Raw genomic sequence first — 27,422 nt, 5'->3', positions numbered from 1 at the left:
TCGACAAGAATTTGACAATATATAGTACAAGAAAATCATACGAGTCTGTTAAAGTGAGCCCCTGTACTTTCGGTGCTGGTGATTACAATGATGAGTGCGGAGAGCGGCCTTCACTCGCGAGAGGCAAAGAATAAACTGAGCTGTAATACCCCTCCTTGCCATTCGGCAATAAATAGCACACTACATTCTGCAGATTTGCATAGATGGTTTATTTCATGACAATCGTGTGCTTTTTTTTTTTAAACAATTTTATTGAAAGCTTTTTTTTTTAAGTTACAACAAGGGACTGGATTGTCTAGTGAGGTATAATTCATACTATTAGGGGAGTTGTTCCATGTGCAAAGTAATTGTAACCAGAAATTTGTTTTCCTCATGGTATTTTTCACGACATATTTGCTGTACTGTGGTAATAAACTCCAATTTGGACTTTTCACTGTAGTTATAAAATAATTAATTGTGTGTTTATCAGTTCAGTAGCTCTAAATAACTTGATCTTGGGACACATAAACATGGCCAAATAAAACCAAAACGGTGCACTAATTCACACATCCACCCATTTAATACTACAGTACACAGGTCTATATAAACGGTATTGTAACAGTAAAGTGTTACTTGTTTGAAGAAGCATTGCTTAATTCGTTACAGAGTCTGTTCTAGAAAACATGTCAACAGAAGAAATCAGCTGGGGCTACATTCACAAGGCCTCACAATTGTGATTCTATTTCACGAGATGGATGTAACCCCTGGTGCTCTGATTTAATATAATTGTTTTGAAAGTGCTGCAGGTCTGCAAGTTTAATATGCAATTTATAACCATTAATTAGGGAGTGAAGGGCATCAGGGCACACTCATGAATCATGGCATTTCCCCACGTTCAACAGTGTTAATAAAGAGTGTATGAAGTACTGCATGTGTATTAAATATTATAAAGGCAGTGTCTGTGTATGTATGGTTCATAAGCACTTCTCACTGTTTGATTAGTGCCTAGAATGTAGCACTTGCTCGGTTCCTCCAAGCACAGAAGAAAAAGCAAAGGGATGGAGGTGACAAAGATACATTTTTAAATTTAAGCTCACATAGAACTTTTTTGCTAACCACTGAAGCAAAAACAACTGAACAGAATTACACCAAGCTTAGCATGAATGTAGCTTTTTAGTCAAGTTATTTGTAGTGTGGAGTAAATCCGTTCAGTATTTTTGGGGAAATTAATGGTACAAAAAGTGTTGGATGAGCTTGAATTTGCTTTTAATTACATCATGACCATTAAACCCATTAGACAACCAAATTTGATTGTTTAGAGCAACTAAATTGTTTCCTGAATAGCTTATATTTTTTTCCTCTCAACTCGAATTCACAAGTCTAGCGAAGCTCACAAATTCAGCATGTTGAAAACATTTTTTTGCAGAGGAAAGGAGAAATATGATGAGCATTGTTAGAGTTTTGAGGTGAAAATATTATTCAATGCACTGATTTGTTGTTTTTTTTTAATCTGTTTTATTGAAGTTTTAACATGGTACCATAACAATGCGACGTGTATAAAGGCATGACAATGAAACACAGCATGGCTTCACTGTAAAACATCTGAACATATTGTTACAATCCACAGTGTACACAGTATCATGACATAGTGCTTGTCAGAGTGGGTGCAACACATTAGCAATGTAACAAAACTGGTAAAACCGTGGAGGTGGGGGGCCCTCTGTACTGGGGGCCCTCCAGCAGGCCCACAGGGAGGGCATTAGCGGGTTTAGGGACAGAGAGTGCTAGGGAAAGAGGGCAATGGAGGAAAAAGTAAGGTGTGGCCTGCGGCGAGCCTGGAGACGTGTGTGCAGTGGGTAGTGAGTGTTGTGTGAGTCCCTCGATATGTTAATGCATCACAGGACAAGAGGGTTCATAGCAGGTGCCTGAGCTTAAGGGTATCTGCTAAGCCAAACGGCACGGCTCAGTACAGACGTGTGTCGTTTTTTACCTCCATTTGCAACAGGAAAGTATCCCAGCACTCCCCACCCATGCGTGTGTCTGCCAAAGTCAACATGTTTCGACCGAGTTTTAATGTGCCCACACTACAGGGTCACGCTGGTCTTCTTCAGGACTCCTTATCAGCCCCAGTCCAAAACCCTGTTACCTTATTTTGGTTAGTGTCCAGGGCATATATGCGCAGAAATCCTGCAGCGTGAAGGTACTTCCCCTAACACGGGACACATGTACTGTAAAAGTTACTTTTTTTACCCATATTGGAGGCTGACCATATATTCTCATTTACATCCTTGTTGCCAAGCAAGAGTAAGAACAGAAGAGGTTCCCTGTGACAAATCAAACAGAAACAGGTTATCAAGAGGTGCCTAAATGCCTTTAAGTGTCCACCTAATCCCATGTTCACTGACCAACCTGATGAGAAACGTTACTGCCCAAAATAGAAAAACACGCATACCAATGTGCTGTGTTATTAATTACAGTGACTTGAAGGCTGGTGAGGGGAATGCCCAACTAGCTAAAGAAACTCAGAGTGCATAGCCCGTTGCCATAACCTGTTGTGGAAAAGTGTAAATCCTATGTTAGCATAAGCAGCAGCCATTTTGACTGTCACATCCATTTAGTTTCTGTCATATTCATTTTACTCTCTGCTGTTTGCCTTTTCACCCAGCCTGTGTCCTTAACTTTAGCGGACCTCTCTGACATGGTCAATCTGGTGTATGTGCTGGGGGACTGCAGCTGCCGGTGCACCTGGTCTCAGATGTTATCAAATGATTGCTTATTGCTGCCATAAACATTCCTTACTCCCCCTCCTCATCTCCTGACCACCTGGTTGCCCATCTGCTCTTGTTTGCCAATAGCTATTTCCACGCTTAAACGTGTTTCCTCCAGTTTTCCTTCCCATGAGATTACACTGCAACAAACAGTATATAAGGGCGATGGTTGTACTTCCTCCCACAACACTCTAGGGTGTTGCTCGGACGCGGTCACATTCATGAGTGATTAATAAACTTGGTTTGCTTTACTTCACTCCAGCGCCGATCCCTCTTTTGTTAAGTATTCGGACCAGTGGATGAGAGGATGACCCTGCACCAGTGTTCCCTCACGGGGGCACATTTCCAAACTGTTCCCAAAGGTCATCCGGTCTCATAGCTAAAAAGAAGTGCATAACCAGGACTCTACTATATGCAAGGTCCTGACTTATTTTACAGTGATATCAATCCTTTGTTGATTTCAGATGACAATGCAATCACAGAACTTCATTCTTCATGTACCCATGTTAAATGGTTTGCTGAATCAAAGGAGAAATTATAATTGCAGAAGATGAGCAATGAAGATAAAAATGGGTGGCCATACCATGATACTGCCTGTCAATAACTGTAGGGGACAGACCAACATTTGGCATGGTCTTCATTCACCCTCTTTATACCGACTCTAAAAGAAGACCGGTACAGCCTTAAACAAGGGCCTTCCTGTTCCAGGTCTCATGGATGGGGAGAATTGGGGTAAACTCGGCAGGTCAAGATGTAGGAGCATTGCACCATATCACCATATCGAGCGCACTGCCCTCGAACCATAAAACAAACAAGCCCACACCCCTTCCAAGTCACAGGACTATGAAGAATTTAGGAGTTGGCAGTTTTGGGTCCACCAGGACTGGGGCACAACAGTGATAAGGAGAGCAAATCAGCAGTCTCCCCAATGTACATCACATCTGGGGCTCCAGGCCTGCCATGGCGCATGCCTGTACGGGTCCCTGAATGAGAATGCCATCAACAGCCTCTATCCTACCCATGATTATTGAAATGTGTTTGAAGGGATATGCTACCCAAAAATGATGCCCTTGTGTTGCACAATGATTAAGGTACTGTCATGCCTGGAAGTTGGGGAATCTGAAAAAAACAGTTTTTTTGTCTCTTCCCCAAAAATGGTTGGGAACCTAATGGATCTCAGGTCAACTGAAAGGGAATGACACACCATCGCTGCAAGGTAGGAGAAAGAAGGTCTTCTCAGAAGCACCTTTGCAGGCCTGTGCAGAGTTTGCGGAGTTCCACTATGCGGAACTCCGCAAAAGGAACAAAATAAATTCACCGCGCAACTCTGAGTTCTGTGAGTGGTGGAGTGCGTAAGGGTCAGTCTGATCCCAGTGATGTTGAGTGCCGGGTGTTTGTCCCGCGCTCTAAAATCATCCTGAATGACACCATGTGCAGCGCAAGAGGGTGCAGCTTCATTTCTGCTGCTCGAATAGATTTTCTTCTCAAGCGGAAGCTTTCGCAATGCAACTGGACACTTTCTCAACGCAAGTGGTTGTGATCTGCCGTGACCGCTTGCCATGAAAAATACGACCACCCGCATTAAGAAATCTCACCAGGAGGATGATTTTCCTCGCTCGCGATCGCCAACAAGACCGTGGCGAGCACGAGCGAGGAAAAATCGGGCGGGAGGTGAATTTTCCGCTCTCGTGCTTGACGAGCATGAGCAATGAAAAAAACTCTGCTTCGCAGAGCTGAGGTTTTGGGAACTCAATCTCTGCAAACTGAGCAGAGTTCACCGACCAGGGATAGCTGCAGCTACCTTCAGTCCTACCATGTGCAGCAGCACTCATCTAGCCACCTTGCATGCTTGTATCTTCCAATCACACCAATACCTGGGCCACCAACTGATCCAGGAGCTACTGATTAATTGAAACATGGTCAGAAACAAAGGACTTGTGCACTGTGTTTCCGTATTGGTATACCCAGACAGAGGATCACTGAGTTCTATTACTCTGGCAGTAAGACACACAATGTATATTTTTGTTCAGCAAATCCAGAATGCATGGACCCAAAATTCAATCTTCCATTCAGCATCACAATGTATTAGCTGTAAGTGTTCCATAGAAACTAATAGGCCAAAACACAGAGTTAAAACCTTCAGCAAATGATACAACTCAGATATAGTGACCTCAGACAAGCCAGTTGAATAGTGGAACATGGTCATGGCAATCTAATCTGTGTCTGGACAAAATCCGCTTGTAAATCAATTGGAGAGGCCATTACAGAGCAATTATTAGCAGAGCCGTTTTAGGACATGGGCAAAGTGTGCAATTGCCCAGGGCCCCACCTTCCAATGGGCCCCCTGGGAAAGTAAACTTTCTGTTTATCTAGCATGCTTCTATTTTCATATCTCAAAGCAAAACCAAAGGGGATGATGGACGGAGTGCTGAACAATGCAAGCACTCACCCCCAGTCAACTGATCTGGGTTTAATCCATCATCATTCGTTAGCTCACTCCGCCACCCCAGTTCAGACATGGCCATATGCAAATCAGTCTGACCCTGTGCCTCATGGGAACAGTCCAGCCCGAACTGCCAAGCCATGTCTTCCCTGGACTGGAAACAAGCATCCTGGGACCGGTTTCTGGCTAATCAGCCGTCATCAGCCAGGATACCCTGCCAACCGGTCCCAGGATGCTTGTTTTTGGTCTGAACTGGGGTGGCGGAGTGAGCTAAAGAATGATGATGGAGTAAACCCAGATCAGTTAACTGGGGGTGAGTGTTTGATTTGCTCAAACGCTTCGTCCATCATCCCCTTTAGTATCGCTCTATTTTCATATCTCAGCCTCTCTTCTCTCTGCCTAACTACAACTATGAGTCTGCTTTGCGTTGCCCAGTAGCATTTTAAGGATCTTTGGGGGACCTAGAAAGACATATTGCAACTGTATTCATGTGAACTCTGTTTCTGAAAGATCGTTTGGCATCACCTGAGCTTCAATTCGCAGTAAATGTCCAGTGAAAATACGAAAAGGTGGCCCCAAAATATGACTTGTCTGGGGCCCCAATAATTTTTAATAGACACCGATTATGAGGGAGAAAAGGGAATACCTTGGCGACTGCTTTGGAACTGAAACACATCAATTCAGGAGGAAATGAACAGCACACACAAAAAAATGAATTTCTAGACCCTAACAGTTACACAAACCTCATCCTGAACAATGCGAAAACCGTCTCATCTTTATTTTCAATCTAGAACAGAGGAAGTCTCAAGGAGGTAAACAATAACCCTTATAATTCATAATCCTCCACCCTAGTCTCGCCAGTTTATCCTGCCGACCTACAAACCAATATCAGTGGATAAGACAAGGGTAACAGAGCCGGCATGATAAAAGGATCTAACTTACAGACACAACAATGCCTTGTGATTGCGGCCAAAGAAATTCTCCTATATTGGCAGCAAAATTTACAAATATTCTCCCTGCTTCGTTTTCATATGAGCAATTAACACATGAATAAAACAAGCCATGATCAAACACTTCTAGAAGGAAGTCACAGCTTGTTCTAGGGTGCAAACCAACTACATCATATAGGTCTTCCAATGTTGCTTCTACACAATGGACAAATTAAGTCATTCGACAAAAGTTCCATGACAAAGCCTATATAGATCAGCAGGCTCAACCAGAGAAAGCTTTTCCTATAAGTGTGACACCTGGAAGTATGCGGGTCTGTAACAACAGTGTTTTCCTTGTAATTATGAATTAGACCCATTTGGCACATTGTGTAATATTTGCAACATGACCTGCAGTCTACAACATTTAACCATTGCTGTATCAAACTCATAGATCAAAGGTACAAAGACAATGAATGTAGAATTCAACACAGACTCCAAGAGTTAGCTAGCCACCTGTTAAGTACCAAATGGAGGAAGTGTGGGGGTGAACACTTCAGCTATTTGGTGCCCCAGTCACTGCATGAACTGTGGTTCGGTCTATAGCTAGAAAAGTGTATATGGTTAATCATAATCAAAATATAATAGGAAGTATTTTCCTTGGTGTTATGTCATTCAAATGTTTTCAAAGAAGTACTTATTTCTAGAAGGCGCTGGTAGAGTTCCCAACCTTTTGCATCTCGTTTTAAAGTCTGAGATCTCGAATCAAAAAGTGCCTCCTAGTGAGAGACATATATATTCTGTAAGCAGTAAAAGTATTGTTCAGTTGTGCCATGTTGCATACTTTTAAAAGGTCACTGGATAAAGATTCTTTAAGACACTACGTTCTAAGAGACAGGTTTTGTAATATACTCGAGAGTATGAGAGAAAAGTAAAAAAAAAAACTTTTTACTATTAAATCTGTTTTATTGACAGAATACAGAGCAAAAAAACCACAGTTAAAGTTGCCTACAACCCAGCGGGCCGGCTATAGAAAGGTCAGCTGCGCAAGCAAGTCGATGACAATAATAGGACTTCAGTTATTAAACACAGCAAGCCGCCTACAACCCGACAGGGCCGGCCGCGTCTTGAGCAAGAGGAAAAGCGTTAAAAGGGTCTACTTGCTAACACGCATATAATTTGGGAAGCTTAAAGGCCACAAGCCGTAGAACACCCCTCGGAGGCGATATCCCCTACGAAGTAGTCCAATTTCAATATTAAACCTTTCCAAAGAAAGTAAGGAATTGCAATGTAGTGAAACACTAAATACATACACCAATAGTGCCCACCCGGACGTCCCACAAGGAAGGGCTACAGCGTAGAAGGACAAATGTATTAGAGCCCCTTTAACCCAACATAAGCTAGACATAGGCAAAAAATATTTTTTAACAATAAGTACTGAATGTTTGGTTTTTGTTCTGCTGAGTGTCACATTGTGTATGTTTACACAAGGTATTTATTTTACTCAGAAGTAAAATAAAAAAAATGTGAACCATGGTGCTCTTGTGCTTCCATGAAAGATATACAAATGTACTGATGGTGAATAGCATTTTGAATGGTGCCTGCTGAATGTCTTTTGCCTAATCTCATAAGAAACAATCGTTTTTTTTCTAAAGTACAGGTGTCCTCTTTGTATATGAACCCACACATTTTGACACAATAGCTAGATAATAAACAGTGGTGTACCATAAGCCCCCTCAGTCCCTGTGGTGCGATGGGCACCTGAGCACCAGGGGGCCACCTCCGGCACTGTGCTTGGGTGGCGGGTACCTGGCTAGAGCGCTCCTGTCTGGTCTGGAGCACGGGGTCTCCTCCATGTACTTTGCAGGGGACTCCCTTAAGTTTTGTTATGCCACTGATAATAAAACCACTTTGAGTGCTGTCTAATTTGTAGCTAATTGCATGATCTACCTTTACGTGCTGAATAATTAATTCAACCCAATTTGGTCGTCTGTTGCATTACTACACTGGCCCTGATCATCAGTACATACATATCTTAAAAAAAAAAAAGAAAAACGTACCTTTCCACTGGCCTGGTCCCGAGTCTTCTCTGCTTTTGCTCTCCTGCCTCCAGCGGGAACAGGAAGCAGGAAGCCAGGCTCCCTCCCACAAGCCAATCACAACACTGCAAGCAGCGTTTGTGATTGGTCGGGACGCCGCCCAGTCAGGGGCTTATGTGGAGGCCAAGTTCTCCAGGCAGGCTGAATTGCAGCCTGCATGGAGAAGGGCAGAGTGTGCATGACTGGTTTGGGCGGCCCCAGAGGGCCGACCAAACAGCCTTTTTGCACTCAGGAGTGGGTCACCACTCCTCCCCTGCCCTGCTCGAAGAATAGCCCCGCCAACCCACAACCAAACATAACATGGTAATGACTGAAAGTTATTAGCATTTTATGTTTCTGCTTCTCACACTGCGATAAAGCAGTGGGGCGATGCTCCTCCGCCCTAGTGAAGGAGCTGCCCCTGCTGATCATAGGAAAATTAAGAGACCTGCCAATAGGCCAGTGCCACAGAAAGGCAAGCAAGTTGGGGTGATATTACGCTGTCTATGCACCAGCAGTCTACGGGATCGAAACAACTGTTCAGAAACCCTCTCAGCTAGTCACCCTCTGGATTCGAGGATGAGCCAAAAAGTATGCAACCAACTTGCTTAAGCTACCAGATAATCCACACCAAATAAAGCAGAAAGCAAAAGCAGTTTAAAATCACATAACCCCTACCAACATACTCCAGAACCATCCCAACAGTTAATAGAGGCTGCCCCTCTTCTAAATACTTGCAAAACGTCATCAGATTGTAGGCAAAGAAGTAGAAGAAAGAAAGATCTTAGCAATACGCCCTCTACACCTATGCACCCTGGACTGGATCAGAATCCCAGTACCCATCAGGAACACCTTCCTTCAATTTGGGAAAGTTGAGAAAGAGCTAAAGACACACCTCTCTAAAAGTCACTACATTGTGATGAAGTAAGTAAGTCACCCACCTCTCCCAGCACAGCATCCTAGAATCAGTCTCTGAGCACATCTCCACCTTTGCTCCTTGAATAGCTCTCTGATGCATTTCAGCTGGGTTTGAGCTACACAAATACTGCATAGGCACATATTTTCATACAATGCTTGTGATGGCCGTAATGGCACATCCAATGTGGACATAATTCTCATTATTTCAGCCACCCTCCCCTGTCTTGTGACTATTATGAACATTCATCTTGACACTTTGGTTATCAATCCATAGTTCATTAATTCGTAGCACTTGTGTCTACTACAAGAGCTTGAAAACAAATTAGGACACAGAAAAAAACACCACAGGCTCATCATCCTGCTTGTTATTGTTTATTGAGCTTAATGTATTGCGGTGTCTTAATTAAAATGTGCATTGTTTATCGGAGGGTGTGGCACCTGCCAACAACCCTTTGCATAATGCTGCTGTGGTGCAACTGTAGAACAGAGAGCAACCACTCACAAGACAGGCGTTTCACAATGTATTAGAACATCTGAAATAGAACATGTAATAGCTTGAGATTGCATACAAAGAGTGACAAAGGTACCGTAATCCAAGCTGCATAATTTCCCAGAATAGGATAACTTCCCAGTTGCACTTTTTTAAAACTGAGAATCTGTCTCTCTCTTTTTCAGGGGAGGTCAAATGTAAAAGTACATTTTATGCACTTTTACATTTTGTACCTATTCGCCAATATTCCAGGTAGCAAATTTGGAAATCTGGGTTCCAGTCATACTACTGTTAACCTTGTGTGACTATTGATGTTAGCGCATATTCCTGCTTTGTGGATTTCTATATAGCAAACAAATCAACACAGGGGAAGGAAGCTCCAGGTACAAACATGTTTTTTTTTCTTTACAAGAAAACATTTTCCCAGTGGAGCAAAAACTCCCACCTCAGTCATGAAATGTGGGGGTGATCTGTTCCCATTCCCATCCATTAAAGTGAGTCACTACAGGCATTGACTATAACAAATTTCCAACATTTTCCTAAGTGGAAAGGCATCGAATAGTGGTTTGAGTATGCCCGCCCAATGTACATACAGGTGGGCATTCCCAAACTTCCAAAGCAAACCATGCATTGGAATGCCCACTTCCTATTGCAAATTTCTCCACACTTGTACCAGAGAAATCTGCACTTGAAAACATATTCACACCCACCAAGAATCCCTTTGTTAGTTCCTAGCAGGCGTAAATACGGTATTTTTGGCTAAAATCTTACATTTACGACCAAAAATACCTTTCTAAATAGACCCTTCTCTTCATTCTCTTTAAAATCGTTTACAGTTACTACCACAAGCAGAAGGTTATTTTGCCAAGGAATAATAAGCATTGCTCTTCTGCTGAGGCTATATCAGTATTGTTTTTATTTTCCATGAATTAGGTTTGCTCTCCAATGATTTCTTTCACGGCTATTTTGTTCAGTTTTCTTCAATTTTCACTTTACTCTGCATTCAAAAAGAGAGAATAAATAATCGATTGAAATCAGCTCCCTGGTTGAAGCCCCATTTTTGCGCCCTTAGCTCCCTAGTCTCCCTCTTCTGTGGGTCTCTTCTCCCCCTCCATCACCTCTCTTTCCAGTTTCCTTCCTTTTATTTTAGGAATTTAGGTAATGAATCTTCTCCACAGTTTTCCAAAATTGTGTGTTTTGAAGAATTCCAATTCCCTAAGACTTTAGCTCCACTACACCAGCCTCTTTCTTCCACTGCATCTATGTCTTTTGAGTGAAGAAAAAAAACTGAATTCAGGCAATCATGTGGACAGCCTTACTCATTGCTAAGGAAATTAATGATGTACAAAGTAAGAGGAAATTAGAGACCTGGCGAATATTGCCCCGCATGGTCTGAGATGAAAGAAGATGAAAGAACAGATGCTGAAGGGAAACCTTAAACTGGACAAATTTAGGGTTACAAATTCTTTGGTTTATTAAATACCCCTGTTTTTAACACAGCTGATAAAATCGGAGACCTCACGTTTTGAAAGATATGAAGCTCAATACAGTGCACCTATTCAGAGTTATATTTCCCTGTGATAAAAAATATCATTCAGGCTCTGGTACTTGTTCCACCAAAAACCATATATCTAGGTAAATAGCAGCCTTTTTTGTGTTAAATTCCAGAAAGTTTGACCTGCCGAAATTAAAAAGGAGGATGCAAAGTTTACTGCACCTTGTAATTACTGGATGCAATAAACATTTCACCACTTATAATTGCAGTCCTACGGAGAGATTTCAATTTAGCAAGGCACTTGTAATCAGGACCTTTGGGACCTGATGAGCCCATATTAGCATGGCTGCTGGCTGATCCAAAATGGAAGCCACTGGGACATCATCTATAAGAAGTGTATTCTGATTGGAGAACTGCGTCCAAGCCTTATCCGGCAGTTAATAGTAGGATTCCTCGAGTGAGAGTCATGTTTGTGTGGTCAATGCACCAGTAGTGCAGGGATAACAGAGTGGTTGTATGCAGTAAGAAACACAGGATAGTAATACACTACTAAATTGGCACACTAAAGATGTTAAGGGGGGTTTCTGTTTTGTGCACTCAGCTGCTTTTTTGCTATGGGAGGACCAGAAGTCATGAACCAGACACAGTGGCTTTGTTAGTTGTGACAGCTTCCCCAAAATACTCAAGATGCTACAATGAGAGCAAGGAAGAAAGGAAAAAGATGCTACATTATGAGAGAGCAAGGAACAAAATGAAAAAGATGTTGCATTAAGAGAGCAAGGAAGAAAAGAAAGAGATGCTGCATTAAGAGAGCAAGGAAGAAAGGAAAAAGATGCTACATTATGAGAGAGCAAGGAACAAAAGGAAAAAGATGTAGCATTAAGAGAGCAAGGAAGAAAGGAAAGAGGTGTTGCATTAAGAAAGCAAGGAAGAAAGGAAAAAGATGCTACATTATGAGAGCGTAAGGAACAAAAGGAAAAATATGTAGCATTAAGAGAGCAAGGAAGAAAGGAAAGAGGTGCTGCATTAAGAGAGCAAGGAAGAAAGGAAAGAGATGCTGCATTAAGAGAGCAAGGAACAAAAGGAAAGAGATTCTACATTATGAGAGAGCAAGGAACAAAAGGAAAAAGATGTAGCATTAAGAGAGCAAGGAAGGAAGGAAAGAGGTGCTGCATTAAGAGAGCAAGGAACAAAAGGAAAAACATGTTGCATTAAGAGAGCAAGGAAGAAAGGAAAGAGGTGCTGCATTAAGAGAGCAAGGAACAAAAGGAAAAACATGCTGCATTAAGAGAGCAAGGAACAAAAGGGAAAATATGTTGCATTAAGAGAGCAAGGGAGAAAGTAAAGAGGTTTTGCATTAAGAGAGCAAGGAAGAAAGGAAAGATGCTGCAATAAGAGAGCAAGGAAGAAGGAAAAGAGATGCTGCATTAAGAGAGCAACGGAGAAAGGAAAGATGCTGCAATAAGAGAGCAAGGAACAAAAGGAAAAATATGTTGCATTAAGAGAGCAAGGAAGAAAGGAAAGAGATGCTGCATTAAGAGAGCAAGGAACAAAAGGGAAAATATGTTGCATTAAGAGAGCAAGGGAGAAAGTAAAGAGGTTCTGCATTAAGAGAGCAAGGAAGAAAGGAAAGATGCTGCAATAAGAGAGCAAGGAAGAAGGAAAAGAGATGCTGCATTAAGAGAGCAAGGGAGAAAGGAAAGAGATGTTGCATTAAAAGAGCAATGGAGAAAGGAAAGAGATGCTGCATTAAGAGAACAAGGAAGAAAGGAACAATGCGATGCAAGTTGAACCAGCTTAGTGTCTATTATTAAATGGGCTGTAGATTGGTAAAAATAGCACTGCCAATAAGTGGACTATAGCTCACAGAAATCTCGTAATCTTTAAGCAGCCAGAAGATCATGCAATAAGAATGAAAACCTCATGAGACTAAAAAGAATTTAAATGTATACCTTGGGCTCGATTCACAAAGAATATTTTGGTTAGAAGTGTACGTTTCCGGCAAAAAGTAAATGAACTTACGCTTGCTTCTTTTTCACAAAGGTATTCTTAACAAAAAGAAGCCAATTCACTCCCACATACCTTTAAGCCACAAATGTGTATAATTAGGTAGGTGCAGCTCCACTGCAAGTAGTAGTAAATGGGCTTAATAAGGTGAGCTTAGTTAGCCTTGTAGGTTTGTGAACGCCCACACAGATGTCCGTTTGTCAGCATTCACAAGATCCTCCCCAACCTTTACCCCCCCCCCCCCCCCCCACACAGGCTGTTTTTGAGTTTCACACAAGTTAAAGGCTATCTGAAATCCTTTTCCAAGGTGAGATGGAAAACAACAGTCCAAAACTTCATGGGGGTGTTAGAAAAAAGGTTTTTTCCAAACTGAAAAATGTTTATTGCAATAAGAAACAAAATGTGCGATTCCACGTAGGCGCTAGAATCTCCCAATGCAGAATTGCTGTGTATGCATTATTGGCTTTCCATGTAGCAAGACAAGAAAGATGAGACAGGTGCAGCTTTCCTGTGGTACTATTTTAAAGGTTTATGTATTGCCAAAAGTCATCATACCTTTTCATCAATATGTAACTGCTTGACTGTCTGTTTTGCTCCAGTGAGCCAGACCCACATTTGTTACTGTTGCTCTTTGCTCCAGTGAATGCTCCTCTGAAACTTGCAGAAAATTAAGCATGTACATCACACCATGGTTTCCTCCTCCTAGGAAGAATGTTAAGTAATAAAACTGTTGCAACCATGTGCCTTCCCCACTTCCTGCATGTATCTGTGAAAAGTATACCAGGGTTTCCTGTGGGTGCCAACATTTCATGAAAGACTGGTTTTATGCAACCAACAATGTATTCACTCAACAATGTTGTATGAAGGGAAACAGTGAAGAAACTACAGAACGATTTTCAGGTTGGAGAAAAAACTGAGGTTTTATCCCACAAAAGATGATCTTGTAGATAATTATCTTAAATCTGCAGAAATACCTGGAGCCTTAGGAAGATAAAATTAATATTAGATACATCATTCATGGGGATGCCATTAACAAATACATTGAAAATGCTTCAAAAAGAACCGGTCTATTTGAGTGAGTACCAGTCTCCTCTCCCATATGGTCCTTCTACCCCCATCCCTCTTGTGTCTCAGTACATCACCAGTCAGGCAGGGGTGACACAGAGGGAAGGTGAACCTAGGGGCATTCAACACTTGTATACTTACAAACCAATTCACAAGTGTGACACAAGAGAAAAGCCAGAAGTTGATAATGATCCCATGTGTAACTAACAGCGCCTCTGTTTATTGGGCGAATGGAGGAAGCAAATATGGCTGCACTCCTTGTATTGTGTGCTTAATGGGGCTGAAGCAGGAAATACATAGTTGTATTTTATAGTCATAGCTTTACAGCCCTGCCAAGTTTCCTAGGTCCATGTGTAATGTGCTGTTCTGGTTTTTTTCCATTGAATTCTGGGATTTGTAGTCTTTTTATTGCATTATAAGATAGGACTACACATCCCACAACTAAAGGGGAAAAAACTGAACTGAAGCAGCACATCAAGCATTGACCTGGGTAACTTGGCATCTATGTTTTTTTTCAGCCCAAACTAGGCCTAAGAGCATTGGAGCGCTTTACATGAGCACCAGATTACGTTACAGAGGTTGATTTTATTTATCATAATTTTTTTAGGCATGGGAAGATTCAGTGATTTGCTCAGAATTACAGGTTATTGAGCAGATGTTGGGACTCAAATCTGGTTACCAAGTTCCAAAGACAACAGCTCTATTCTTTAGGCGACATCTACTCTTCCTATTTGTGGGAGCAAGTTAAATATTACAAGTCTCTAGGTCCGTCATTCAAATAAAAGCTGTTATTAGCACACACGTTTACTGGATCCTGCAAGTGCTCAAACCCTCACCATGCAGATTACACGCACCAGTTTCAGCAAGATGTACCACAAAGCTGATTTCATAGGACTGCGGCTTCTGACCTGAGTATTATACATAGATATATAGTGAAAGACCTGCGGCGAGGACTGGAGGGCCTGACCGGTACATGCGAGTGTAGCGGTGATCCCCTGGTACTTTTAGGGGGTCTGCACCTGCCAACTGGTTCCTGGTGTCCTGGACTGTATGGGAGCGGCTAGTGAATCAAAAGGAGTGCCCTGGTGGACTAAATAGTATGTAGTATGGCAGCCATATTGGAAGTGAGGAGACTGTTGCTGCGCACCTCTGCGATTCAGTTTCCCCCAGCTTGTGACGCTTCAACCGATGTCTGTTGAAGTGCCAGGGGACAACCAGGAACGCTGTCCCGCCTGGGGTGCGTTAACTACAGCCTGACTTGCGCCCCACTATGTCTGCGTGGGGATATACGGCCTCCCTACAGGCCCAAGATTACCGCCAGTAAGTGGAACAACACCCTGAAGGCCGGGCTGAAAGCAAGAACCCCAGCAATGGCAAAAAGATCATGCTGTGTATATATGTAATATATATTTGTCCAACCCTAATCGCTTCAACTTTTCTTAAAATGTAACCTTGAGTGAATTTGCAACTTGTATATATGTAACTCTAACCACTAGTATCTGTAGTAGACTAACGTACTTACTACCATTCTTATGTGAATTTAGAATGTATATGTTTGCTTCTTTCAAGTAATTCATCTACTCTGAAGTCCTTATGTAATGTAACAGGTTGTATTGTAAAGCGCTGACACCTTCAGGTACAGTTTTCGCTATATAAAAACACTTCAATAAATAAATATGCAGTAGGCAGAACCCTGCTGATACCCTTCAAGCACCTTTTTTACACAGATGGTGACCGCCTGTTACCTGCAGAGTAAAGCAGACATTGCAGTAGTAAACTGAGCGGTTTTATAGTCAAAAGATCATGTGAGCTGCAGGTTACATACAAGCACACACCTCTGCATGAACCTCGCAAACTAAATAGAACTTTGTGTTTTTAATGATCCCAAACTCACTCAATCCTGTGATATTATTTGCAGTCCTCGTGTCTAATCCAAACACCCATGCTTTAGTCTGAATGTTGATAAAGTCCTATACAAAAAAAGGTGTCCACGGGTCTTAGGAAATGAATCTACCTCAAAAAAATATAATAAACCAATAGAACCTACAGGGTCTATGTATAAATACATGAACCAGATAGTCTCCTCAAAAACTGCCCTAGTCAACATCTGGGCCCCCTTTCAGCATCTCTACTGTGACGCACAGGTGATGTACACAAGGACACAATGGTAATGTCATACATCAACTTATGGATCACTGGATAGCCCTCTTGATGCTGGGTAATACTGGTAAGTGATGGGTGAGAAAAATTGCAGTGCATGAATTGTGTGTAGAGATGCTGAAAGGAGGCCCAGATGATGACTAGGGCGGTATCGAATGGTGACTGATTGGCATCCCAATTTTGAGGAGACTATCTGGTTCATGTATTTATACATATTTATACATAGACCCTGTAGGTTATTTGGTGTAATATATTTTTTGAGGTAGATTCCTTTCTTAAGGCCCGTGACACTTTTTTTTGTATAGTACGTTTAGTGTTGGGGGCATGTGTCCATGAGGTCTCTAAACATTCCCTAGGACCCTTCCCTAACGCTTTGTGTTTTTTGTTGATAAAGTCCCCCATAACTCTGAAGACAATTCTTTATTTCCTTTGCTTGTATGGTAAATTTGTGGACTAATGCGTTCCCTGTAAGGACATGTTTTTGACCTAATGGTCAAAGCCTTTCATACTTCTGGGGTAGATAAAATGAGTACCATTGAGTTGGGCAAAAATAAACATCTGTTTTTCAGCGCCAAGACACCCTTCTGTGTGAATGTGCCCTTTACAAATATACGATAGGGTATGCTTGTTCGCTCCTCTAGTCTCTACTTTCCTTTCCATGTGCACCCGCAGTCGGTCTATCTTCCCCACTCCATGGTAGCTGCTCCCTTTTACAGCTACCCCTACCCCAACCAGGCCATAAAGCCTAGGTTACACTACCCCTCCATCCCTGCATTTCTCCCACTTGTGCTGCTGCAGTCACCCTCCAGAAGCTTGACCATACACCTTCTCTACTCTAGCTCTTTCTTCTCCTTCTGCTTTCCTTAAGTCTCTGTCCTTATGCTCCCCTAATCACCCTCTCCTTCAGTTCACTCCCATGTTTCCCCTGCTGTGGTGTGCGTCTCCTACCTCCCTCCATCACGTCATGGGCTCTAATGTAGGGAAGGAAATGGGTATCTATGACAGTAAGAATCTGGGGCGGAATTGGCCTCTCATACTAGAGTCACGGTGCCACTGCACCTGTTGCACTATTGGCAGCTACACGTCTTGTCTTCTGCCTTTTCTTAACCTAAACTCAACTCTTTGTTTCATATCCATCTCCTGATCCCTTCTTCTCTGTAACAAGATGCTTCTCTCACTGCTCAGTTCCCTGGTTTTCTCTTACTGTGATACTCGTTTGTTTCTTATTGTCCCATATGTTCAATGCTCCTCTCTTCTTTCCACTGAAATGGTATTTCCTCTCATCCCCTGTCCTGTACTTCCAGTCTATCTGGAATCCCCTGATGGGTTTTCATTCCGGTGCTATACCGCTGCAGTGTTTAAATTGCAAAAGAATAAGTGCTGGGACGCAAAGTTGTGTTTAGCAGCCTGAGGCCGTTGCTATGGAAAGTTGTGGTTACTAAATACCAGGGCTGTCTAGTCTTACTTTCATCTCATGCTTCTAATCCACCACCAGACACTCCCTGTCCCTTTAGGTCACTCTTGCAGGTTGTGAGCACTGCTTTCTACCTTTGTCACTATTTTTCTGAGTTTCTCTTCTTCATTCTTTCCCCCTTTCGTGTATTTCTCTCTCTTGCTCTGGGTCAAAGTCTGTTGAGGAAAAATAAGTACCAGTTCCCAAAAGTGAGTGGCGGTGCGCCCCAAAGCAACCACTAGCTCAATGTAACCACTGAATGCAATTCTAATGGCAGTCACCGAAGCACACAGATCAAAAGGCATATTAAACCCTGCTAGTTGGTTATATAGTGCTTTATGTAAATGTGATGTAAATGTATTGTATTTATATAGCGCACTTCTACCCGGAGGCCTCAAAGCGCTGTATTCATACCGCTGTGGAACCCGTCCTGGTTTTCCTTTGAAATGTCCACTCCTGGGCACCCCCAAGGTGAAGCCAGGCATCCACAGCGCTGCGGGGGCCGTTGTGGAGATTAAGCAAGCTATTGCCCAGAGTCACAGAGTGGGACCCATGATTAGACTAGGCACCGAGGCGAGAACTATCAGGTCCGGGGAAATTGAGTCCAAGAGCCGCCGAGGCGGGAATTGAACCCTGGTACCGGGCCTGACCTCTGCAACAGGGTCTGCCGCTCTAACCATTGAGCCACGCTTCTCCACGCTTTATGCCAATGCAAGCCTTTTCCAAAGTGCTATTTTGCATAAAGAGGGGACGAAGCGAGACTGCGGAAATGTAAGAAGCCTATGGGCTTCCCAAGACTGTTACCTACCCCCTGCAGTGAGCAGTAAAGTTCCACACACAACACTAGTGGGATCCTTCAAGTGCGCACTTAGGACTCAACTTTTTTGTAGTTTTATATATATAGTGCGAACTCGACCCGAAGGTATTGGAGCGCTTTACATGAGCAGAGGGGCGGCTCTAGGCTCATGGCGGCCCTGGACAGGGAGCGTAGGTAGGGGGCCCCGGAAGAGGGGGTACGGGCAGGGCGAAGCGCGGAGGCCAGTGAAGAGGGGGGGGGGCGAATCAGGGTGTTTGGAACTGGTACAGAGCCGGAGGCCACCAAATCACTGCCAGGGGCCGCCACGCAAATATGTATCCATCCTCAGAGGATTATTATATTAAGGATATATATTGGTGTGTTGGCCCCTGGGGTTTGGTGGCCCTGTGCAGGTGCACACATTGCACATGCCTAAGGCCGCCCCTGATTGAGCACAAGTTACGTTACAGAAGGACACATTCATTTTTGGTGGGCACAGGGAGATCAAGTGATTTGCCCAGAATCACAGGATGTTGAACCAACGCTGAGGCTGGAACCTGGCCCCTATGCCACATCCTCTCGCTTGTATTCATTGAAGATTCTCCCTGGCCCCAGTGACGTTATTAAATTTTCAAAATAGATCATTAAACTATAGTTAAAACTAGTAAGATGCCACTGAGGTGGACTCGGGGCTTAGACCTCAACAGAACAGGGGCTGTAAGGAATCCTAGCACCATTCTTGACTTGAAAGCGTCACAGTACAGCAGCAACTTGCTTTCGAATTATTCCGAGACTGCAGTGCTCGAGGAATAAATTGATCGAGTGGGCGCCTGCTCACACGATTACTTAAGCACGAGGAAGAGACACTCTAAAACCTTGCAGACTCATTAAATATTTCAGATTGGCCTTCAGGTAAACGGAAAAATCCTTAAATATGGTAACTGAGCAAATGGAATTTTTGGTGCATTAGCACGCAGGCAAAAAGCATCTAAATTCACGCTCTGACTGAAAGACGTTTAAAATGTCGCAACAAATTCAAGTTTAACGCCTGCCGTGGCTGGAGACCGATTAGCGTTGCACGACACACACACGCCCTCTCCGTCCCGGCGACAAGGTTTGCACAGAGTGCTCTTGCACCACACACAGCCTCCTCGGCCGAGGTAAGGTTTGCACGGTGCGGTAGCCAGCCCTCTTGCAGCTGTCTGCAGCGGCGCGCGCCTTGCCTCGCCCTCCCGGGTCAAAGAGCCTTCCCCGACCCCGGGACAGGTGGCTCGAGCGACAAATTCGCGGCAGCTGAGCGCGCGAGCGAGCGGTGCAGGAAGTCGCCCGCGCCGCTCCCCATTGGCTGGCCGGTTTTGTTTTTCTGGGCGTGGCGCGCGCCTCGCCCGGCTGGCTCCCGGGAGATTGCGGATGTCCCCGGTGCGTTGAAATTCAGCAGCGGGCTGTCCGGGCTGCCTGGAGAGACCGCCAGCTCGCGCCAGGGCTCCTGCGCCCCCTCCCTGCACGTCCAGACTGCGGCACTGCCCCGGAGCTCGCACAGGTGGGTGATGCGGATGATGGGCGCTGATGCGTGACTCGGTCCCCACCTGGACCTCATTTGGAGCGCCGGACCCTCATTTAATGCTTCTGGGACAGGTGGGTGCTTTGGCACGTCATTAGTGACGTAATGTCATGATGACACCCGTAATGTAATGTTCTGCATTTGAGGACCATGTGTGTAAGGGGCTTGAAATAGAAAAATAAAAATGCATGTACTCTCCTCATCAAAATTTAAAAAATGCCGGTACTCCGTACCGGATAGTACCGGCCCATTTAAAGCACTGAACAACTTGGCTGCGATATTCGTGTCAAGGCTGATATACTTTTTGGAACATCAGCACAACGCAGGTGTTTTCCACTCTGGAATATAATAATTAAAATAGCAAACATCAGAAGAAAGCGCTTCAAAGGGATTTTAGAGTGAAGTGAAACGCCCCCTAAATTGTAGTGAAAAAAGTTAGTGACATTATGTTAAACAATATATAACATTTCACCCGTTCTTAGCCTTTCGAGGATCCAAATCACTTAGAAATTGCCAATGTTTTTCTTTGCTGGAGGTGGCAACCGGGTTTTGCCCCTGCAGCTGGCACTGCGATTACCTGGAGCACCGTTAACTGTGCGTTTCTTGCCCTCCAAACTTTTGTTGTTGTTGTTGTTATAAACCTAGGGCAATGCAGCAGACCAAGTGCAGCTGTGAGAGTAGAACAGCCCGTTTCCTTTTTTTGTTATTTACCTTCAAATTTGCATTTTCGCCTCCCCCGCCCCCTTTGGTTTCCAGCTCCGTGATGCATTATTTGGAACACATCCAACCAATCCGCCCTGCCCCTCGTTGCGTGTTTTTTCTCTTATCTGGTGCACGCTTCCTGTCTCGACTGAAGATTTTTTTAATTTTTTTATTCATTTATTTAATGCGATATTCTGTAGCGCGAACATTACCCGAAGGTGTCAGACCGCTTTACAAAAGAACCAGTTGCGATACATAAGGACTTAGATTTTTCTTTTTAGTTTGTTTTTTATTTGTGCGCTGGCGTGCACACTGCACCCCTGAAACACTGCAGCCTGTGTCGACGCTCATAAGAACCCCCTGGAAACTGCCTCTAGAGCGCAATCGTTGTTTGCGCTCTTGTCTTGATGTGAAGGGAGGTGCCCGCTGCAGAGAGGTACCAAACCCAGAGCAAACACTGGATTCCTTCATGGGAAACACTTCAAGGCCCTGTGTGTACACAGTGAATCAGCCCTGCAAGCTGTCATGTCTGGGAGGGCAATGCAGGTGGATTTTGCTGCAGACTACGTCACGATACTGAAGTTTAGTTTTCCACCTTTTGTGTTACATTATTGGTCAGAACATATATTGGGGAAATAAGCTAATTGCATAGTTAATAAACACTATTGCATATGAAGTGAAACATTGTACAAACGATTCAACCATCATTGATACATATGTTGGGTGTTTTGTTAGGGGAGTATTTTGGTCAGTAACATTGGGGGTGGGAGCTTAAGATTTCCCAACACTCACTGTGGATAAGATACATCAACAGAAGCAGAGCGGACGGGTGCCCTTATAAGAGCAGTATTTATTTATTTATTTATTTAATGCAATTTTCTATAGCGCGAACATTACCCGAAGGTGTCAGAGCGCTTCACAAAAGAACCAGCTGTGATACATAAGGATTTAGGATTCCATGAGTTACTTAAAAGAAGCAAACAGGAAAAAAAAATGCAAATGTACAAGTTGTAAAGTCACTCAAGGAAGAGATACAAATGGATAAACTCTAAGAATCACATAGGAATGGTAGTGAGTACAAAGGTCTACTACATATACTAGTGGTTAGAGTTCTCTATATACATATATATACAAATATTAGATTTCCTCAGGATTCCATTTTACCAGTGATTCGGCTTGGACTAGTATATATCACATATTTTTAGAGTGAAAAGAGAAATAGTAAATAAATAAATAAAAAAGTAAATTTTTTTTATGTGAATGTAAAAATTCCTAGTGAAATTCGACAAACACCTCAACATATCCGATTTAAAGCACCTGTCCCCTACTATTTACTACAGAATACATTTATTAGGGGGGTGTAACACCCCAACCCTCCCCCTCAAGCTATGCCCCTTTTAGTCTTCGCCTGACTCACTCCTAGGGTGGAAGTCTCACTCTTGGCCACGCCGGATGCATCCATCGACTCATTTCGGGTGTGGTGGCTGAGTGGACTAATGCGTCTACTGCAGAGGTCTGTGTTCAACCTCAAGGTCACAGGTTCAAATCCCAGCGGGTCTACTCAGCATTTCATTCATCTGAGGTCAATAAAATGAGTACCATTGAGTTGGGTACCAACAAACATCTGTTATTTAGCGCCAGGATACCCGTAGTGGTGAACGTGTGCTTTACAAATACTTGTGTTATGTGTACTCCTTGGTCGTTCCTTGCGTGGGGCCTTTGTCTGATCCCGGCTTTTACTCAGTTTGTACGCGTTTTTAAAAAAAAAAAAAAAACTTTTTACACTTGTTTATAATGTTAACCTACCAGCCCTAAAATCAACGTGCTTCGGACTCGCAGATCTAAAATAGCTGGGAGTGTTTCATGTGACCTGGGCCAGTTAGTGGCTGTGCGCAGTTCTCGCACGTGGAGCACAGACCTGCAGCCTCGGTCTGTGTAAATCTCTCCCCGCCCTCATTCATTTTAAACTAGAGCTATGCTTTTTTGGTTCAAATGTTAAAGTTTTAAATCTTAAACCCCAATAATTTCACTCTGTAGCCTTTTGTTTGTTAGGACCACGTTTTGTGTTCCTTTCCACAGGCTTTAGGATGCTACGGTCAGACCTGGTTTAGGATTACAGGCCTTCTATTTGTGAATGGGGTCATATGGCCTGCAGCCAAACAAGGAGTGTTCCAAGCTAGTTTATCCATTTAACAGATTACATTTCTTCACCTTGCTTGCCTTTTCATCTTTGGCAGCATAAGAAAAATCACTTCCCAAAAGAGGTTTCAAATAACAACACAATTTCATACTGGTGTTTTTGGGAAGCACTCTGCAGACAATTGTCAAATGTCATATTAATAATTCCCAGTCTCTCCTGTTTTTATTTAGGAATGCAAAGTATGCTGGGCCTTGTAGACCCTTGCTTGCAATAGGAAATGTAAAACTACAAATCTTAGAATGCTTAGCGCTGGTAAAAAAAAAAAAAAAAATGGAACAACTGAATATCATCCTCATTACTAAGTCCAATTAAAAGATGTACTTTTGTCCAGTAATAGAAATATATCCGACTTTCTAATGTGCTTTATTGGCCGACCTTAGGGAGAGATATATATATTACCTACTGGCGGTCGCCAGTAGGTATATATAGTTAGGATTTTTTCTCTATGGGTTTTTTGAAAATTCTATGTCTAATAACTTTGGCGTTTGTGGACGGAATTGGCTGAAATTTTCAGGAAAATGGCACATTTTGTTTCTGAGCAGCCCTTGAAAATTTGGGGGGGGTTCGTCAAGGGGGGGCTGAGAAAAAAGGGGGGTCCCAAAACGTGTTTTTAACATTGAGTTTTCCATAGGGCGGTTGGCCTCACTTTTAGCCCGAACGGCTGAATGGATTTGCACGAAACTTGGCAAAATTGTAGGGACTGGTAGCCCGATGTGCCTTTTGTAGGTCTCAATATATGTGCTACAGTGGATTTTGAGAAATTAACGTTTAAAAAAAGATATATATCTGTAACAGCGGACCGGGCAGCGCTCCAGGACGCGTACTTTTCGCGCAACGGAGCTTTGTGAAGCGAAGCTGATTGGTTCTCCGGCGTCTGTCAACATTCCAAACAGTCCGTAGCGGCCGCCATCTTGTCTCTCGGTAGGATCGAGAGACAAGAGGAGGCCAAAGCGAAGGGGCAAATGACCATAAGGGGGAATAGTAGATCCTCGCTGACCCCCTACGTTTGATGTGGAGGTTTTAAAAGGGCTCCGCGGGGCAAAAAAAAAATAAAATAATAATAATCGAACGGCTGAATGGATTTGCACGAAACTTGGCAAAATATTAGGGACTGGTAGCCCGATGTGCCTTTGCTAGGTCTCAATATATGTGCTCCAGTGGATTTTGAGAAATTAACGTTCAAAAAAAGATATATATCTGTAACAGCGCTCCGCTTCGCGTACTTTTCGCGTTACGGAGCTTTGCGAAGCTGATTGGTTCTCCGGCGTCTGTCAACATTCCAAACAGTCCGTAGCGGCCGCCATCTTGTCTCTCTGTAGGATTGAGAGACAAGAGGAGGCCAAAGCGAAGGGGGAAATGACCATAAGGGGGCATAGTAGATCCTTCCTGACCTCTTAGGTTTGATGTACCATTTTGTCAAGTTTGGTGTAATTCCGTTCAGCCATTCAGGCTGTAGACGTATGTAAATGTCCTATGGAAAATTGCATGGGGAAAACACATTTGAAAGTGTTGAAATTTAGAACCAATTAAAATGTTACTTTGGTTTTGTATTTGTGTGTGATGAAAGTTAATTGGTTATGTATATATGTCAAATGAGAGGAAACCACAGCCATTTTGTGATACTACTGTCTGAGGTACATTTGTGAGGAATTTTTGGTGGTGAATTTCTGGTGTTTGATTTACACAGTACTAACACTTCTGCTACTTTTAAAAAGGTGAGTTGTTAATTTGTAAGGGGAACTATGTTGTACACTTGAAGATAATTTGAAAAATGTTTTCTGTTATTTATTTGCAGTCATTCTATTATACTAAATACTTGATAAAGTTAGTTTTATATTATGTATTACTAAAAACGATAAATGAAAGTGATTATTTTTTTCTGCAATTTACAGCAAGCAATTTCAAAATAAAATGGCTCACAATGAAGAGACCGTGGCAATTTCTTTTGAATTGTCCACTACATTGATTGAAATTGAGAGCACCAATAATGAAATATTGTCACAAGGAGGACATGACTTGTATGATTCCATTAGATTGATTGAAATGGACAGCACCAAGAATGAAATATTGTCACAAGGAGATGACTTGAATGATTCCACTACATTGATTGAAATTGAGAGCACCAATAATGAAATATTGTCACAAGGAGGAGATGACTTGTATGATTCCATTAGATTGATTGAAATGGACAGCACCAATAATGAAATATTGTCACAAGGAGGAGATGACTTGAATGATTCCACTACATTGATTGAAATTGACAGCACCAATAATGGAATATTGTCACAAGGAGGAGATGACTTGAATGATTTTTTTGATCAATCTCTTGATGGCGAATTTATCGAGTGTTTGGAGACCATAGAGTTACAAGAATCATCATTGGAGACTTTTAATGAGGACATTGCTGATGAGGACATGTTACTAGTTCTTTCAAATTTAGAAAATTCTGAAGAATAAATTTATATTTAGAAATCAAAAATTGTTTGAGACATTATTCATTTTTATTTTTAATTTATGAGGTTGTAGCGAAGTGATTGTAGTATAAAATGAGACTTATAGTATAGAGTGCAACATTTTTATGTTACATGGTAAGTTTACTCATATTTACTTCCCTTCTGCCACTATATTATCTCCAATGTGTATTTGACATCTCTTCTTCATCTCCGGCCTCCTTTCTCTCACTGTGTGTCTCCGATGCATCTTATCGCTGCTATTTTGTGTAATTACAGAAGAGAGTAAAATAAAATAGTTCGGAACGTGAAAAGGGGGCAAAGTAGAGTACTCCTCACCCCCTAGGCCTTTTTAGGCGGTCCCAAAAGGATCAGTTTCTGCTTTCCTGAGAGATTATGGTATGAGTTCCATATACCACAATAACTTGCATTACAACATGCAAGATATCTATCTCCTATTACCAACTTTTGGAGATATTCGCGCTAAGCGCGAATATCTCCAAAAAGTAACACCTGCCCTGAGCAGTTCTTAGCCATGTTATCCAATGGGAGGTGGATAACATGGCTAAGAGCATTAGCTCGGTAATGCATGAATATCGCTGAGTTTTTAGCGATATTCATGCATTGCGGCCGTTTATTATCGCATTTGCGATAAACCTTGATAATAGCAAGGTTTATCTTCGATAATTTCTGACGATGCTTAGTGGTAAAAAATTGGTTGGTAAGCATCGTTAGCGATAAATATCGCTTAACTTTGGTAATATGCCCCAACGTCTGTTAACGTTCGATTCGAAGGAAATGAGGAAGTGTTGAAAAACATTGTCTGCGCCATCTTGCCTTTTTTGAAATGCCACACTTTTGTTGTGCACGGCAGCCATTTTAGATGTCTTGACCAGACCCACTCTCTGCACGCTGTCGATTCGTAGCATGGCTCCTCACCCACGCAAGCATCTTCCCTAGGCACTGGTCACCACCGCTCTGTCTTATGCATGGGCAATAAACCTCCCCCCATCTGCGCTGCTCTTCCCTGAGAATCACACTCTGTGCCCGCCCGACACCTCCCTTTCGCCCTATTCACTACCGCACCCTCTGACACTCTTCTTTCTCTGTGTCCGATTGTCCAGGCTATCAGCTAGCCCTGCAGATGTAGTTTATGGCCTCAGCTGTAAAGAATCACCCCTCTTCAAAGGAGTTATAGTAGATCAAGGCCCACACCCGATGAGATCCGTCACACCACACGTGTTCCTACTATCTGAAAACCATCCTGTATTGTGATTGGGGAGGGGACCGAGCCTGAAGCGGAAGATTCCAGGAATGACTCTTTGTACATCAAAGTTTTTACAATTATGTGTCACATTAAAAATATATAGCACTCCAACAAAGTAGTAGGAATATAAAACTTTAATAACATATAAATATATACAAGAAAACAAAAACAGTAAAAACATTTAAACAACGGAGACCGTGGCAATTTCTTTTGAATTATCCAATAGATTTATTGAAATTGACAGCACCAATAATGAAATATTCTTGTCAGTAGCGGTCTGTTGTGCGAATAGTTCCAAGGCAGCAGAACGCGCTGAAATCTAGATGGCACGAAAGTGATGTCTAGTAAGTTGCCGCCCAGCAAAAAACGGCGTGGGGCGCCGCGGGGGTGAGTGAGTCCAGTAGGCACCACAGCTATTCTTACCGGCATTGCAGAATTACTGCTGGGGACAATGCCTGTGCTGTAGCAGGGTCACAGCAGAAACAACAAGCATTTACAATGCAACGGTTTCGCCTTTGGAAAAGTTAGAGCTATTGGCAATGTAAAGGACAATGCCATTTATTTATCTGTTTTCAAAACCAACACATAAATACAAATTTTGTCATTTACAATGCCAATAGCTCAAACTTTTCCAAAGGCGAAACCGTTGCGTTGTAAATGCTTG

The 27,422-nt window shown here is 42.8% G+C and overlaps 1 protein-coding gene across 1 annotated transcript in view; it reads left to right on the top strand.

Moving 5' to 3' along the window:
* Positions 1–19,866: 19,866 nt before the first annotated feature.
* The window catches only part of PLD1 (phospholipase D1), a 499,520-nt gene continuing 491,964 nt past the window's right edge, over positions 19,867–27,422 (top strand). Inside the window, exon 1 of the mRNA XM_078665562.1 lies at positions 19,867–20,213. The gene's annotated coding sequence lies outside the window, so the exon portion shown is untranslated. The remainder of the gene's footprint in view (positions 20,214–27,422) is intronic.

The sequence above is a fragment of the Lissotriton helveticus genome, chromosome 11, assembly GCF_964261635.1.
Source record: "Lissotriton helveticus chromosome 11, aLisHel1.1, whole genome shotgun sequence".
Lineage (NCBI taxonomy): Eukaryota > Metazoa > Chordata > Amphibia > Caudata > Salamandridae > Lissotriton > Lissotriton helveticus.
Note: the sequence above shows the minus strand (reverse complement) of the source record. Positions and strands in the feature narration are given on the sequence as shown.